We start from the raw sequence: 17,455 nt of genomic DNA on the forward strand, positions 1-17,455 counted from the left end.
TTTTAAAAGAGTTTAGTCCCATGATAGCGAACCTATGGCACGCGTGCCAGAGGTGGCACGCAGAGCCCTCTCTGTGGGCATGTGTGCTGTCGCTAGCTGCTCTTCTGGTTTCCGGCTTGCACATGTTCACCGACCACCTGGTCTTCACGGGTGCTGGAGCGCTTGAAAACATCCTGAAAAACGACCAAAAAATAGGGATTTTTTGGGGACATTTTTTGGCTGTTTTTTAGGCCAAAAATGGCCTGAAAATGGCCTGAAAACAGCCCAAAAAACAGGCATGCACATGCCAGTCAGCTGGTCTGTGAGTTTTTGGCGCTTCAGCATGAGCCCATGTAAACGCATGTGCGCGCGTTCCAGTTTGGGCACTCGGTGCCGAAAAGGATCTCCATCACTGGCTTAGTCTTTGCTTAAATGTTTCTGAAGTACAGATAAAGTCCTCGTCGTACCGACCACAATTGAGCCCATAATTTCTGCTGTTAAGTGAGACAGTTGTTAAGGGAGTTTTGCCCCATTTTACAACCCCTTTGGCACAGTTTTTTAAGTGAATCACTGCAGTTGTTAAAGTTAGTAACACAGTCGTTAAATGAATCTGGTTTCTCCATTGACTTGTGTGTGTGTGACAAGAAAGGTTTTAAAATGGGACAAAGCTCACTTAACAACAGCAAGAGAGACTTTGGGCTCAGTTGTGGTCTTCATTTGAGGACTACTTACTTGAAATGTCTTGGTTTGCTACGACCCTAAACAACTCATGAGTTTGTTTAGCTGCTCTCACTAGAATGAAAAGAATGTCTGAATGGATTACACATTGGTCATTCCATATTATAAGGTCTGTGTCTTTTGTTAGGATTTACAGCAAAGTTTCTCCACTGTGGCAATTTCAAGATATGTGGACTTCAACTCCCAGAATTCCCCACGTAGCATGTTTTCAAATGTGTGGACTTCAACTCCCAGAATCGCTTAGCTAGCACGCTGACTAGGGAACTCTGGGAATTGAAGTCTACCCATCTTGAATTTGCCAAGATCGAGAAAACACTCTTTTACAGAATAAAATGGGATTGGTAATCTCTGGTTCGGCATCTTGTGGGAACTCATCCTTCGCCTTAATGTGTCGCATTGCCCATCCCGTGAACCTACAGTAAGTTTTTCCTGTGTGGTCACTTCGTGTCGTGTGAATGCAGTGGTTTTATTATCTTACTCTGAGTTCCAGTTTGCAAGTAGAAATTTTCAACCTGGGACCCTTTGAACGGAGATGCTTAAGTGTATTTGAACAAGATGGGACAAGCAAGTGAGACAGTTGTGATAAAAGCTATTTAGCTTTGGTGGATTTTGTTGATTCATGCCAATATAGATTAAAATAATATATATTTTAAATAGAATTTATTTAAAATAACTTACTGTAATTTAAAATAACTTATTATAATTTATTATATAATGATTTATTATATAAAATGACATTTTCTGAGTAGTTTTTATCCCAGAGCTATAATTGCACTCAACAATGAACTAAAGGGCCACCATCAGTGAGCTGTTGGGACAGCATTACTTGGTCTGTTGTGTGGATGTTTGGGTGGTTTAGGGGTGGGGAATTTGTGGTGGGTGGGAGTGTGTTTGGGGATTGTTATTGTGTTGGACCTGGTCTTTGGGTGTTAAGTGAATTTCGTTGTATGGGTATACTATGTATACACGTACAATGACAATAAAGTTATTATTGTTTATGCCCATTTTTCACACTTTTCACATAACAGTTCATTGCAGCATCCCCATGGTCACAATTCAGATGCTTGACTCATGACAGTTGCAGTGTCCTAGGGTGACGTGATCAACTTTTGCGGCCTTTTGACAAGCAAAGTCAACGAGGAAACCAGATTCATTTAACAACCGTGTTACTAACTTAACAATGGATATATTTAAGGAACATTATTACCCTTTGGTTATACGGCTTTGAAAATGACCCTTTGGGAGCATTTTTTTTCTCTCTCTTATTTTTTAAAGACTTATTTTTGTTTTCTGCATGTATATAGCAGGCTTCTGGGTGAAGAATATTTTACAGAAGGCCAACATGTTTTACTGAGATTTTTTTTTTTTTTTTGAAATTAGGTCAACTATGCTGGCCTATGACCTAGTAAAGATTTGTTTTAAATTTAATTTAATTGGGTCAAGAGCCACAGGCTAAGCTAGGGTCTCCCAACGCTGGGAAAGAATCCAGCTCTGTTTTCTGTCTGCCATTTGGTAATTTAGGTTTCCTGGGTCTTCCCAACCTTTACTTAGACGAGTAGAACCAGAGTTCCATCTGGCAAAAGGCCCTCAAAAAGAAGCAAAATATTATGTTGCTCATAGATGTTTTGTTTCTCATTGGGGGACATACATTACCGGTAGTCCTCAATGTACAGCAGTTCACTTAACTAACTGTTCGAAGTTATAATGATACTGAAAAAAAACCTGACTCTTTTTTACACTTACGACCATTGCAGCATCCCCATGGTCATGTGATTTACATTCAGATGCTTGACAACTGACTCACATTTATGACGGTTACAGCATCCCAAAATCATGTGAATGAATCATATTTTGAGCACCTTCTGGGGAAACCAGATTCACTTAACAGCTTACCAGATTTACTAATTTAACAGCTGCAGCGATTCACTTAACAAATGTGGCAAGAAAAGTCATAACATGGGGCAAAACTCACTTAACAAATTTCTCACTCGGCAGCTGAAATTTCGGGCTCGATTGTGGTCGTAAGTTGAGGACTACCAGTATTATTGAGGTGAAAGGGAAAGAGTGAAGAATGAAAAAAAAAAAAAAGACAATTTCTCTGAATTTCTATGGATACTATTGGGAAACTATTCAGTTCTTCAGCTTTTGCTAGTGACAAATCTAAGGCGGCATGTTCTGCAAATTAGTCACCGCCGGATGAGACGAGCAGCCCACAAATCTAATTAATTAATTAATTAGTTAATTAATTAGGCCATCCTGTACAGTCCTCACACGGTTTGTTCATTTGCAGCTGCATCTTGTTCGAATCTGGCTTCCCCTTCGACTTTGCTGGTCAGAAGGTCGCTAAAAGGAGATCACAGCACCCCAGGACATTGCAACCGTCATAAATACGAGTCAGTTGCCAAGCGTCTGAATTTTGATCACGTGATCGTGGGGATGATGCAACGGTTGTATGAAACATGGCACCCTTTTTTTCCCCATTGCAACTTTGAGCAGTCACTATATGAATTGTTATAAATCGAGGACTACCTCTATACAACAAATTATAATCTCAAGTCACACCTATCCTGCCTTTCAGGACAGGGGAGAAAAGGGACAGCTGGAGCCTATTCTGCCTTTTTGGGGGTGGGGCGAGGGGGTTCCTGCATTGTGTATATGGGGGAGGGGAAAATCATTTCTCTTTCCTCCCTTGTATCCTGTCTTCCCACCCCCACCCCCTTCCCAGCTGGCCTTCTGCAATTGTCACCCCTGAATGTTCCTCGGGGACCCCATTGTCCTGCTGCTCCTTCCTTTCATCTGGCAGCCTCTCCTGCTCCGTTGGGTCAGCCAGCCCCCTCTCCGGCTGCTTCTCGCCAGCTGGCCTGGCATTGGAAGGGGGGGGGCTGGGAAGAGGGAAAGTGGGGGGAGAGATGGGTTTGCAATATGGGAGATGAGGGTGTTTGTTCTTCGGTTACATCTGAAAAACCCAGAAAGGACGATGTCTGTGGAGATTCTCAGCCTTCCAAGTCACGGTTGTCCCAAAGGTGGGTTTTTTTTTTTTCAAGAGGCAACTGGACTTTCTGGTTGTTCTTTGAAGATGTTTCGCTTCTCATCCAAGAAGCTTCTTCCGGCTCTTCTTCACATTTGGGATGGACGGATGGATGGACAGACTGAAAGATAGATAGATAGATAGATAGATAGATAGATAGATAGATAGATAGATAGATAGATAGATAGATGGATGAATGGATAATTAGATAGATGGATGGATGGATGGATGGATGGATGGATGGATAATTAGATAGATAGATGGATGGATGGATGGACAGACTGAAAGATAGATAGATAGATAGATAGATAGATAGATAGATAGATAGATAGATGATAGATAGATGGGTGGATGGATGGATGGATGGATAATTGGATGGATGGGTGGATGGGTGGATGGATGGATGGATGGATGGATGGATAGATGGATGGATGGATGGATAATTGGATGGATGGATGGATGGATGGATGGATAGATGGATAATTGGATGGATGGATGGATGGATAATTAGATAGATGGTTGGATGGATGTATAGATGGATGTATAGATAGATGGATGGACAATTAGATGGATGGATGGATGGATGGATGGATGGATAATATAGATAGATAGATAGATAGATAGATAGATAGATAGATAGATAGATAGATAGATAGATAGATAGATGGATGGATGGATGGATGGGTGGGTGGGTGGGTGGGTGGGTGGGTGGGTGGGTGGGTGGATGGATGGATGGATGGATGGATGGATGGATGGATGGATGGATAATTAGATGGTTGGTTGGTTGGATGGATGGATGGATAATTAGATAGATGGATGGATGGGTGGGTGGGTGGGTGGGTGGGTGGATAGATGGATAAAAGATGATGGAGATAGATATATATCAATAGAAGATGGATGGATGGATGGATGGATGGATGGATGGATGGATAATTAGATAGATAGATGGTTGGATGGATGGATGGATGGATGGATAGATGCATGAATGGATGGATAATTAGATGGATGAATGGGTGGGTGGGTGGGTGGGTGGATAGATTGATAAAAGATGATGGATATATATATATATATATATATATATATATATATATATATATCAATAGAAGATGGATGGACGGATAATTAGATGGATGGATGGGGAGATTCTCAGTCATCCAGGTCATGGTTGTCCCAAAGGTGCTTTTTTTCCCCAAGAGGCAACTGGACTTTCTGGTTTTTCTTTGAAGACGTTTCGCTTCTCATCCAAGAAGCTTCCTTCAGCTCTTCAGATGTTTTGCTTCTCGTCCAAGAAGCTTCTGCAGAGCGGAAGAAGCTTCTTGGATGAGAAGCGAAACATCTTCAAAGAAGAACCAGAAAGTCCAGTTGCCTCTTGGGGAAAAAAAACACCTTTGGGACAGAAAGGATGATTTTTCTCTTGGGTGAGGTGGGTGGGCAGAGTTGACTGCAGAAGGGATTAACCGAGACTGTGCTTTGTGAACATGTCGTCTTATCCTGGTTTGAACCCCTTTTTCTCTCCCCTTTGCCTCTTCATGGCATGGAGAAAAGGATGTTTGCTCATTTGTACCCTTGGCCATCTGTGATTCCTTGCCTTTACACATCCACCGTTGGGCCATGCTGAAGCTGGATTTGTGAATGAGGAGCATGTGTGAATCATAGAACATAGAATAATAGGGTTGGAAGGGACTTTGGAGGTCTTCTAGTCCAACCCCCTGCTCAAGCAAAAGACCTATCAGGGCCAATCTAGAAAGAACTAATTTTCATAGAGTCGGGGCCGCCCCCTCCTTTCCACTTTTTATTTGCTCGCCTTCTTCTGTACCCATTGTCCAGGAGGAATGATCAAGGCAAATAATAACTTGCATTCTTTCAGTCCTGTTTCCTCTAACCCTTGCTCCTCATTTCCTTATAGCAGTGTTTCTCAACCTTGGCAACTTTGAGATGCGTGGACTTCAAGTCCCAGAAACCCCCAAACCAACATGCTTTTAAAATGGGTGGTCTTAAATCTCAGAATTCCCCAGCCAGCAGTTGAAGTCTTTCTATATTAAAGCATGTTGGCCGGGGAATTCTGAGAGATAAAGCCCACCCATCTTAAAGCATGCTGATTGGGGGATTCTGGGAGTTGAAGTCCACCCATCTTAAAGCACGCTGGCTGGGGGATTCTGGGAGTTGAAGTCCACCCATCTTAAAGCACGCTGGCTGGGGGATTCTGGGAGTTGAAGTCCATGCATTTTAAAGTTGCCAAGATTGAAAAAATCCTGCTTTAAGACACAGAGCTCAGGACCTCGTGGCCTTCCAGATGTAGATCCCCTGCCAAAAGTGTTGAGAAGTATAAAAATACCGAGAGGAGAAGCAGGGTTGGCATAGCTTAACAACAGCTTCTCAAAGTCTCCTACCGGGTAGAGGGCTGTAGCTAAACTATAAGCTAAATCACTGCCACTAGGAAGGGGTAAAAATCTGACTTTTCTCAATCTTTGAGGTTTTTAATTCCTGAATTTTTGAAGATGAGAATATATGGGAAACTTTCCATCCAAGTTTTTGCAGGTGGTGGATTTTCCTTTCCTTTCCTTTTCCTTTCCTTTTCCTTTCCTTTCCTTCTTTCCTTTCCTTTCCTTTCCTTTCCTTTCCTTTCCTTTCCTTTCCTTTCCTTTCCTTTCCTTTCCTTCCCTTCCCTTCCCTTCCCTTCCCTTCCCTTCCCTTCCCTTCCCTTCCCTTCCCTTTCCTTTCCTTTCCTTTCCTTTCCTTTCCTTTCCTTTCCTTTCCTTCCTCTTCCCTCTCCTCTCCTCTCCTCTTTCCCCTTTCCCCGCAGTGGTCTTGATCCAACTTTTCTGACATACGTTTCCAAGGAACCTTACAAAAACAGGATTATCTTCCAGGGTTTCCGGTAGTCACCTTCCCAAATGGTTCGACCTTTGTCTTTCCTTTGGTGTCACATCCCATAGAAAAGATTAGCAAGAAGATTTCAAAATTTATTTTTCTGCATCTACTGTACCTATATTCTCATGAGTGACCCCTACAATTTGGTAGTGTTTGGACAACTGCTGGGAGGGTTAATCCTTTGTGCCTAAAAAAGTTTCTGTTTTGTGTTTCATTTTTTCCCTCAGTGGAATCAGAATACGAATCCCTTCGTATGATGAACGGTTGAGGGAGATAGATAGGGTATGTCTAGCCTATCAAAGAGAAGAATTAGGGAAGAAATGACAGTTGTCTTCTAATACTTGAGGGGCTGCCACAAAGAAGAGGGGGTCAATTTTTTCTCCAAACCACTAAGCAACTGTTTTGCTTAGTAATGGAAATTTTGGGCTCAGTTTTGACTGCCTCGAACGGGCGGAAGTTTGTTAAAGAGAGATACAGCCTAGAAGTAAATTGACACTTTCGAACATATCATTAATAGATGAATAGAGTTGGAAGGGATCTTGTAGGTCATCTAGTCCAACCCCCTGCCCAAGCAGGAGACCCTACACCATTTCTGACAGATGCCAGTCCAGTCTCTTCTTGAAAGGTTCCAGTGATGAAGCTCCCACAACTTCCGAAGGCAACTTCTGTTCCATAGGTTGATCGTTCTCACTGTCAGAAAATTCCTCCTTATTTCCAGGTTGAATCTCTCCTTCTTCAGTTTCCATCCATCATTCCTTGTCTGGCCTTCAGGGGCTTTGGAAAATAGCTTGACCCCCTTCCTCCTCTCTGCGGCAGCCCCTCAAATATTGGAAGATGCTCTCCTGTCTCCCCTGGTCCTTCTCTTCACTAGACTAGCTAGACTAGCTTCAGTAGACTTATTTCAGTTAAGTGGCTGTCCAAATCTCTTCTTAAAAACCTCCAGTGATGGAGCACCCACAACTTCTGGTGGCAAGCAGTTCCACTGGTTAATGGAATTTTCCGTCAGAAAATTTCTCCTTATTTCCAGGTTGAAACTCTCCTTGATCAGTTTCCATGCATTGTTTCTTGTCTGGCCTTTGGGTAGCTTTGGAAAATATCTACAACAGCCCTGCAGCTCCAGCAGACGCTGCTATGCCTCTGCCCAAAACCTATTGTGTGCCTCATCATTGAGGTTTTTTTTCCAAAATAGACTGGACAACCCTTTGACCAGGATGACATAAGATCTCCTGTCCTGAGCACGGGGCTGGACTAGAAGACCTCCGAGCCCTACGATTTTATGTTCTATGTTGTAGAATGGGCTTTTTGCAAAGGGAAAGGTACTGACTGCCAACTTTTATTAGGGTGCTGCTGGGAGCTGTCTCTTATTTTTTTTCTCCACAGTCTGACTATAATTGCCTCTCAATCCAATCAGTACAGGGATGAGTAATCTGGGTATTAATGTTGGAAGGAGAAGGGTATTTAAACTGGGGTGGGAGGAAACCAGCAGTCCACAGGAATATTAGCAGATATTTCATTCTTTGTCCCTAGCCAATAAATACAGCAGAGAGGAGGACGTAAATGTTCTTCTTGCTGCTTTAATGCCATTTATGATGATTAATTTCCGAAATGAGAAATGCTGGATCTTAAAAACTTGGTTTTTTTCTCCAAAGGCAGAGATATTGTCAGCTATCGATGGGAGGCGTGGAATTTGGACAGAAATCCTGTAGTCAAGAAAAGAAAGGGGGAAAAAAAAGGCCAGATTTTTCCTAGAGGGATTTAAAAACCAGTTGTATTTCAAATCGCAAAGAAAACTAGCTTTCTTTATTGGCACAAAGCTTTTGGAACGAAAATTCCCCAGTCATTTTCAAAATGACTTTCAAACCGAGATTTTAGCTATTATCGTGGAAGAGGCCCGTGGTTTGTTTTCATTGGAAAAGTAGAGACTGTACACCTTCTTATCTAGAGTCCTTAAGAATATAAGCTGCCCTGGCGACTCCGAAGCTAAGAATACATTGGTCAATTGGCCAGCATAATCTATGGATTAGCTACCCTCATGTGTCCCCACCCTAACATTTGACACTGGCATTTGCTGTTTAGGTTTCCTCTTCTTTTAATACACAGGGAAAATAGCTTGTTGTCTTACCCAGGAGTTGTGTCTATATGTCGGCGGGATGGGAGAAACTCAGTTTTTGTGTATCAGTAATGCAATGCTTTATAAGGGACGCAGTGTCTCAGTGGCTAAGACGCTGAGCCTGTCAATCGAAAGGTTGGCAGTTCAGCGGCTCGAATCCCTAGTGCTGCCGCGTAACGGGGTGAACTCCCGTTGCTTGTCCCAGCTTCTGCTAACCTAGCAGTTCGAAAGCAGGTAAAAAAATACCAGTAGAAAAATAGGGACCACCTTTGGTGGGAAATTACAGCGCTCCATGCGCCTTTGGTGTTGAGTCATGCCGGCCACATGACCACAGAGATGTCTTTGGAGCTGAAGCTGAAAGCGCTGGCTTTCGGCTTTGAAACGGAGATGAGCACCGCCCCCTAGAGTCGGGAACGACTAGCACATATGTGCGAAGGGAATCTTTAATTTTAATGCAATGCTAGGAGAATGGGCAGAGTACCTATAGAGGTGGTGGCCCCTCTTTGGGAAACCTTGAAGCAAAAATATACCGGTAAATATATATAAAATATATAAAAATCAATATCTAAAAAGATATAGAAACCGGGAGACAGTGAGTTCTAGTTTCGCCTTAACCATGAAAGCTGGCTGGGTGACTTTGGGCCAATCACCAGGAGACGGGGAGTTTTAGGACTCTCTCTGTTTTCTTGTTCTTTCATTGTATTAATGGAAGGCTTGAAGCATTTGCGGTCCCTCTGAAACGCAAAATAAAGATTATCTGCAGGCTGCTAGCAAGACATACAGTAAATAAGAGGTAATTGAGAGATCTTGTAAATGACGGCCTTGGTGAGCACGGTAGGGTTGCCCAACCTGTTGCCCGAGGGTGCATTTTTCTCCGTGGCTTGAACTTCCAAAGCGGTGTTTCTCAACCTTGAAGATGTGTGATCTGACCTGAATCTTACATCCCAGGTTCCAAGTTCTAATGGTCCAGTCAACTTCAGGTGACAACGGCTGCCTTTATGACCATTTGGCAGTGCCCTCCAGTCACGTGACCATGTTTTACGCCGTTTCTGCCATCTTTGCCATGGGTTTCCTTAACGACCGCCACAAAAATGGTTGTAAAATTAGGGTGGACGTGTGACTTTCTCATAGAATAACTTTATTTATTTATTTTATTTTATTAAATTTCTATACCGCCCTTCTCCCGAAGGACTCAGGGCGGTGAACAGCCAAAAGATAAAACACAGAGATACAAAATTTAAAATAAATTAAAACAGATTAATTAAAACTTTATTGTCACTTTGAATGTACACTAATCGGCATACATTAGAATGAAATTTTATTGCATACAGCTCTCTAAAGGCCTCCAGTATACGCTACATAACCATGACAGAATAAATAAATAAGTACAAAATTAGGCAATGTGTACCCACATATATTATATGACACACAGAAACACTACAGTCTAGCTCGGATGTATATATGTACATGGCGAGAAAAACGAATCTTGCGAGTTTGCCAGATGGATGGTGAACCTATGGCACGCGTGCCCGAAGTGACAACATGGACGTTGCCTGGCATGCGGGATGTCGCCCATTCCTCTTCTGGGTTTCTGGCGCGCATGTGGTCACGACGATCAGCTGCCCTTCATGCATGCAGCAGTGCTGAAAACTGGAAGAGCTGGTCTTCCGTTTTCCTACGTGATCACGCGTGCCGGCTAGCTGATCGTCGTGCGCGCATGCGTGCCAGAAACCCGGAAGACTAGCTGGCTGGTGCGCATGCATGCACCGGAAACCGGAAGTTCATTTTTAGGCACGCACATGCTCCCTCTTCTGGGTTGCGACCCAGAATGTGCGCGACAGGTTAGCCATCACTGGCCTAGGGAACAAAGCTGTTACAGAATCTGAAAGTCCTGCTAGAAATACTTTGAAACCTCCTCCCAGAGGGGAGCAACAGAAACAGACCGTGGGATGGCTGTGTGGGGTCTCTAACAATGTTTTGAGCTCTAAGCACATAACGCTTATATGCAGCATCCTGAATAACAGGAAACTGAGCGTCCTATAATCTTCTCAGCTATTCTTACCAACCATTTTACAACCGTCACGACATACGGCCATAACGGGCAGGCTCCGTTACGGTCGTATGTGCAAGGACTACGGTAAATGAAATCAACATTTTCTTTTTGTCGTGGTCCCCAGTTACTTTTTGAAAATGTGACTTCCTGGGGGCTACTCAAAGGGCTAGCCCAGGGATATTTGGCCATGCGGTTGCCAAAGATCAAGGCTTTATCCGGTGGTGGAATTCAAATTTTTTTACTACCGGTTCTGTGGGCGTGGCTTGGTGGGCATGGTGTGGCTTGGTGGGTGTGGCAGGGGAAGGATACTGCAAAGTGTCCATTCCCACCCCACTCCAGGGGGAAGGATATTGCAAAGTCTCCATTCCCACCCTACTCTGGGGCTAAGCCAGAGGTGGTATTTGCCGGTTCTCCGAACTGCTCAAAATTTCCGCTACCGGTTCTCCAGAACCGTCAGAACCTGCTGAATAGTACTCCTGGCTTTATCCCTCAAGGCTGAGAAAAAAAAAAAAGTAGAAGTCTGACTTGTGGGATGAACACATGCAATAGTTTTATTTTTTATTTTTATTTTTTATATTTGATATATTTCCCATTAGCCTCTGCCCTCGGGGCATTTGGAAGTTATTCTCCCAATAAATATTTGTAAAATTTGGTTTACACATCTGCCTTGTTCGGTCCTCCCTTCTTGCAAAACCCAACCCCCTCCCCACCAATCCTTTCTAACCCACATTTCAGCCAAAGTGGGGTTTCTTACAGGCCCCAAGGAAATAACATTCTTTGCATTCCATGGCTTATTACCTTTCCTCTGACATCACAGTAGCCGGCATGCAATAGCAAACTTTTGCTTTGCCCAGTTAAACAATTCACTTAAAGACCTGGCAGATTGTCTGAGCTTGGTTTGGGTTAATCTGGGTTATTTTATGTGCCTTATTGTGAAACCTGACCTACTTGGTCATCTTACCATTCAAATGTATTTTGGGAACACAGAAAAAGATCTCTTCTGATAATCAGGTTAAGTGCATTGTGTGAGCCCAGCCATGCGAACCGGCCTGGAGTTTAACATCCTGTAAGTAATATTTTAAAGAAGAAATGTTGCAAACCTTCCAAATAAAAAGGATAACCTATTTTTCTCTCTCTCTCTTCTCCCCCACCCACCCCCGCCAACTCTGTGTCTTTCAGGCCTTTGTATGAAGATCAAGTTCTCAAATAAATACCCAACAAGGGCAAAATAGATACCCTGATGGTGTGGATGTTGGAGGAATAAAAACCAGGTTGATTTTACACGTAAGTAGAACCTGACAGAGCCATATGCAAATCTGAATGAACACAAAATATGCATAATTCCTGCCCTGATTGTATTTCTTTTCCTCATGATCACAACAATCCAGAGAGAGAGAGAGAGATGGGGTAAGAATGAGAACAGCTTATCGCGGTGTCAGCCAGTTTCTATCCTAGAAACAGGTAGTCCTCAACTTACAACCACAATTGAACCCCTGTTGCTAAGTGAGACGGTTGTTAAATTAATTTTGCCCCCTTTTCCGACCTTCCTTGCCATACTTGTTAAGCGAGACACTGCAGTTGTTAAGTTAGTAACCCAGTTGTTAAGTGAATCTGGCTTCCCTCTTGACGTTGCTTGTCAGAACGGTCGATTGCAACGGTCGTTAAGTGTGAAAAAAGGTCATAAATCAATTTTTTTAGTGCCGTAACTTCAAGGGACTACCTGCATTTCTTCGTGATCTGTGCCTTCTTGATCTCGGCTCTTCTTACTTCACCATGTGCCCTTCTTAAACTACTCATTTTCAAATTTTTATTTTTTAAATTATCGTATTTTTCAGAGTATAAGGCGCATTTCCCACCCAAAAGTGGGTGAAAATTTCGGTGTGTCTTATAGATCGAATACGGGCCTGTTTTGGGGCTCCCAAAACCTCTGTGCATCGTGTTTTTGCCCTCCCTAGCCCCCAGAAGCACTCTACAAGCCAAAAATAGGCACGTTTTTGGCGAAAACTGGAAGTGCGGAGCACTACGGAGTTCTTCTGGGTGCCGAGGAGGGCGAAAACGCGATGCACGGAGGCGTGCATTTTCTTGTTTTCCTCCTGTAAATCTAGATGCATCTTATAGTCCGGAAAATACGGTAAATGCATCATTCCATTTAAATCCTGTCTTTATTTTGTACAACTCAATGAGCCTGCCTTCTATTTTCACCCACAACAATACCCCTGCCAGCTGGTTTGGATTGAAAGAAAGCGAGGGGCCCAAAGCAGGGGTGAAATGCTCCCGGTTTGGACCGGATCGCCCGATCCGGTAGCGATGGAGGCGGGTGGTTCGGAGAACCAGTAGCAAAAATCCCTGCCCTCTTTAAAAACCCTCCGATGATCAGGCAACTCAGCTGGGATTGTCAGAGCCTTTTGAAACCTCTTCGCCGAAGAGGTTGTAGAAAAAATGGTTTTAAAAGTAAAAAAATAAATAAAATTGGCCACGCCCACCCAGTCACATTACCCCCCCCCCACTAAGCCACGCCCACAGAACTGGTAGTAACAAATTTTAGATTTCACCACTGGCCCAAAGTCATTCAAACTGGATTTGATGTCTAAGGCAAGGATTAGAACTCACAGCCTCCTAATCTGGTGTCCAGCAGCACCATCATCATCATCACACTTGCAAGGCATTTAATTTCTCGCAAATGAAGGCAAATTATACGTATCCCAGGATAATACTGCAAAATTGAATTTCAAAAAGTCCGAAAGCTCAGGAGAGTACAGGTAAGTCCTCAGCTTACGAACACCATCGAGCACAAAATTTATGTTGCTAAGTGAGAAAATCGTTAAGTGAGTTTTGCCCCATTAGAATGCAGTATTGCAGGCTAATTCCGCCCACTGCCAGCAGTTCGATCCTGACCGGCTCCAGGTTGACTCAGCCTTCCGTCTTTCCGAGGTCGGTAAAATGGGAAAGCAGATTGTTGGGGGCAAGAGGCTGACTCTGTAAACCGCTTAGAGAGGGCTGTAAAACTTTGAAGCGGTATATAAATCTAAGTGCTATTGCTGTTTTCTGGCCACATTTGTTAAATGAATCACTGCAGTTGTTAAATTAGTAATCTGGTTGTTAAGTGAATCTGGCTTCTCCATTGAAGTTGCTTGTGGCAAAAGGGGGGTTAAGTATCCCCAGGACACTGCAACCGTCATAAATGTGAATAAGTTGTCAAGCAACTGAATGTAAATCACATGACCATGGGGATACTGCAATGGTCATAAGTCTGGAAAATGGTCATAAGTCATTTTTTTTCAATGCCGCTGTAACTTTGTCACTAAGTGAACTGTTGTAAGTCGAGGACTACCTGTAAATCTCTGGTCCCAGTGACCAAATTCGATTTTGCATTTCTTTCTGTGTTTTCCCCAAGATACCAAAAAATGCTCACTTTCTTATTAAGTGGACAGAAGCACACATATCTACACCTCCATTTTTCCTTCCTTTCCTTTTTCCCCGTATTCCCACATTCGCTTTTGCCGGAAACACTTACCACACCATTACCTTTCTGCCAACATTTGTGAATTCTGAAAATGTCTTCAGCTGTAGGCGTTCTAGCCAGGTTATTTACCTCCTGCTCTAATTTGTTTTCTTCGCCCTTATGTATAACTAGCATCCGTGCGTTTCCTTAATGCATCATGCAGTAGTAATATTCACTGCAATTTATGCAGGATTTTCGCTAACAACAGGACATTGTCTGCATACAAAGGCAGAGATGCCTTCATGTCTTCAACACACCTCAGCATCACAACAAGCATTATTTATACTTTTTTATCAAGGAGTATATTAAACCGCGAAGGAGACATTCCACATTCTCGTTTCCCACCCTGATCATTATTGAAGTATTCAGCGAGTCTTCCATTTATTCCCCGTTCTTGCGCTATTTCCATGTTACAAAGCCTCTTATTACATCCTGCAAACGAGCTGCGACTCCTTACTCATGCAAAGTTTGCCTCATTCAAGGCGGCGCATTTGATCATACACTTTTTTTTAAATAAACAAATTTGTAGCTACCTCACATTTGCATAGTTCTTAAAAAAAATTCTGTACTGCTCATCAAACAAGCAGGGAAAAGAAACAACATAGAATGAATGGTTGCTAGTACTTGGCATGGCTAGTTTAGTGAAGGACCAGGGGAGACAGGAGAGCATCTTCCAATAGTTGAAGGGCTGCCCCAGAGAGGAGGAAGGGGGTCAAGCTATTTTCCAAGGTACCCGAAGGCCAGACAAGGAATAATGGGTGGAAGCCAATCAAGGAGAAATTCGACCTGGAAATAAGGAGGAATTTCCTGACAGTGAGAACAATCAACTGATGGAACAGAAGTTGCCTTCGGAAGTTGTGGGAACTTCATCCCTGGAGGCTTTCAAGAAGAGACTGGACTGCCATCTGTCAGAAATGGTGTAGTAGAGTCTCCTGCTTGGGCAGGAGGTTGGACTAGATGACCTACAAGGTCCCTTCCAACTCTGTTAATCTGTTACATTTATTTAACCTGTTAAGATAGCAAGGTACAACAAAAGTAGAGGGAAGCCACACAGGAGCCCCTTTTAAAAAGCAGGGGAAGTACAGGGAGTCCTCGACTTATGACCCCAATTGACCCCCAAATTTCTGTTGCTAAGCTAACAAAGGTTAAGTCAGTTTTACTCCATTTTACAATCTTTTTTGCCACAATTACTAAGTGAATCCCTGTAGATGTCACATGGTTGTAAAGTGAATCCGGCTTCCCCATTGACATTGGCTTGTCAGAAAGTCACAAAAGACAATCACGTGACCCCGGGACACTGCGACCGTCATAAATATGAGCCAGTTGCCAAGCATCTGAATTTTGGTCACATGACCACAAGGATGCTGCAATGGTCATAAGTGTGGAAAAAAGCCGTAAGTGTCCCTTTTTTCCCCAGTGCCATTGTAACTTTGAAGGGTCACTAAACGAATGATTGTAATTCAAGAATGATCTGTACTTGGTTAATAAAAGGTAAAGGTAAAGGTTCCCCTCGCACATATGTGCTAGTCGTTCCCGACTCTAGGGGGCACAGCTCATCTCCGTTTCAAAGCTGAAGAGCCAGCGCTGTCCGAAGACGTCTCTGTGGTCATGTGGCCGGCATGACTCAACGCCAAAGACACATGGAACGCTGTTCCCTTCCCACCAAAGGTGGCCCCTATGTTTCTACTTGCATTTTTCATGTGCTTTCAAACTGCTAGAAGCTGGGACAAGTCACGGGAGCTCACCCCGTTACGCGGCACTAGGGATTCGAACCGCTGAACGGCCAACCTTTCGATTGACAAGCTCAGCGTCTTAGCCACTGAGCCACCGCGTCCCTACACTTGGTTAATACTGAGACCCAAAATACGTTTTGGTCTTAGATTTGTGTTCCAGCCTGGATGACTGCTGGATCTTTTTTTGAGATCCTCAATCTGCTCTGGGATCCAGTTAGCACCGAAAGAGGAATGTATGCTTCTCCCCTTCCCTGCCAAATGCTGTCTGCCAAGATCTTGCAGCGGACCTGGGTTTTATCTGCCAGGTTTGTTAAGCAGTGCCAACTGTAATGGGCTGTTGGTCTCCAGCAAGGATGGCGTTGATGGATGTCCCTTCTCAGCACAGAGCTGCAGACAAGAGGGCACCATGCCTTCCCCATCCCTGCATCCTGGCAGGAGCCTGAAGACACACGGTGGAATTATATTGTATATTTCAGAGTCTGCCTTTTTTGCTACCTCTCCAAAATTGTTTGATGCAGCTGCCAGCTTTTTGGCCCTCCTGGCTTGCACTAAACTGACATAAATATTAGAATAGAATAGAATAGAATAGAATAGAATAGAATAGAATAGAATAGAATAGAATAGAATAGAATAGAATAGAATAGAATAGAATAGAATAGAATAGAATAGAATTTTTTATTGGCCAAGTGTGATTGGACACACAAGGAATTTGTCTTGGTGCATATGCTCTCAGTGTACATAAAAGATACATTTGTCAAGAATCATAAGGTACAACACTTAAATGATTATTATTATTAGAGGCCGGTTATACAGGCGTTATACAGGGACATGTGTTGCTCAGTGGCTAAGATGCTGAGCTTGTCGATCGAAAGTTTGGCAGTTCAGCGGTTCAAATCCCTAGTGCTACGTAACGGGGTGAGCTCCCGTGACTTGTCCCAGCTTCTGCCAACCTAGCAGTTCGAAAGCAGATTAAAAAAAAAATGCAAGTAGAAAAATAGGGGCCACCTTTGGTGGGAAGGGAATGGCATTCCGTGGGCCTTTGGCCTTGAGTCATGCCGGCCACATGACCACGGAGACGTCTTCGGACAGCACTGGCTCTTCGGCTTAGAAACGGAGATGAGCAACGCCCCCTAGAGTCGGGAACGACTAGCACATACGTGCGAGGGGAACCTTTACCTTTACATTTCATACAGGCAGTCCTCGACTCACAATCATTCATTTAATGACTGTTCAAAGTTACAACAGCACTGAAAAGAGTGACTTACGACCGTTTTTCACACTTAACCAAAATTGCAGCCTCCCCATGGTCACGTGATTAAAATTCAGATTTTTGGCCAACTGGCATGTACTTACGACGGTCGTAGTGTCCCGGGGGTGGTGGTGTCACGTCATCCCCTTATGCGACCTTCTGACAAGGAAAGCCAATGGGGAAGCCAGATTC

The 17,455-nt window shown here is 43.5% G+C and overlaps 1 protein-coding gene across 4 annotated transcripts in view; it reads left to right on the forward strand.

Moving 5' to 3' along the window:
• Window positions 1-17,455, forward strand: part of SPTBN2 (spectrin beta, non-erythrocytic 2) — a 102,458-nt gene that overhangs the window by 5,253 nt on the left and 79,750 nt on the right. For 3 of the 4 annotated variants that reach the window (XM_060694357.2, XM_060694358.2, XM_087880957.1), the window contains exon 2: window positions 11,959-12,063. The gene's annotated coding sequence lies outside the window, so the exon portion shown is untranslated. Of the gene's footprint in view, window positions 1-11,581; window positions 11,846-11,958; window positions 12,064-17,455 lie in introns of those variants that run through there. The other variant, XM_060694360.2, reaches the window with a different exon arrangement.

This window comes from Pantherophis guttatus, chromosome 18 (genome assembly GCF_059756535.1).
Source record: "Pantherophis guttatus breed Tessera chromosome 18, ASM5975653v1, whole genome shotgun sequence".
Taxonomy (NCBI): Eukaryota; Metazoa; Chordata; class Lepidosauria; order Squamata; family Colubridae; genus Pantherophis; species Pantherophis guttatus.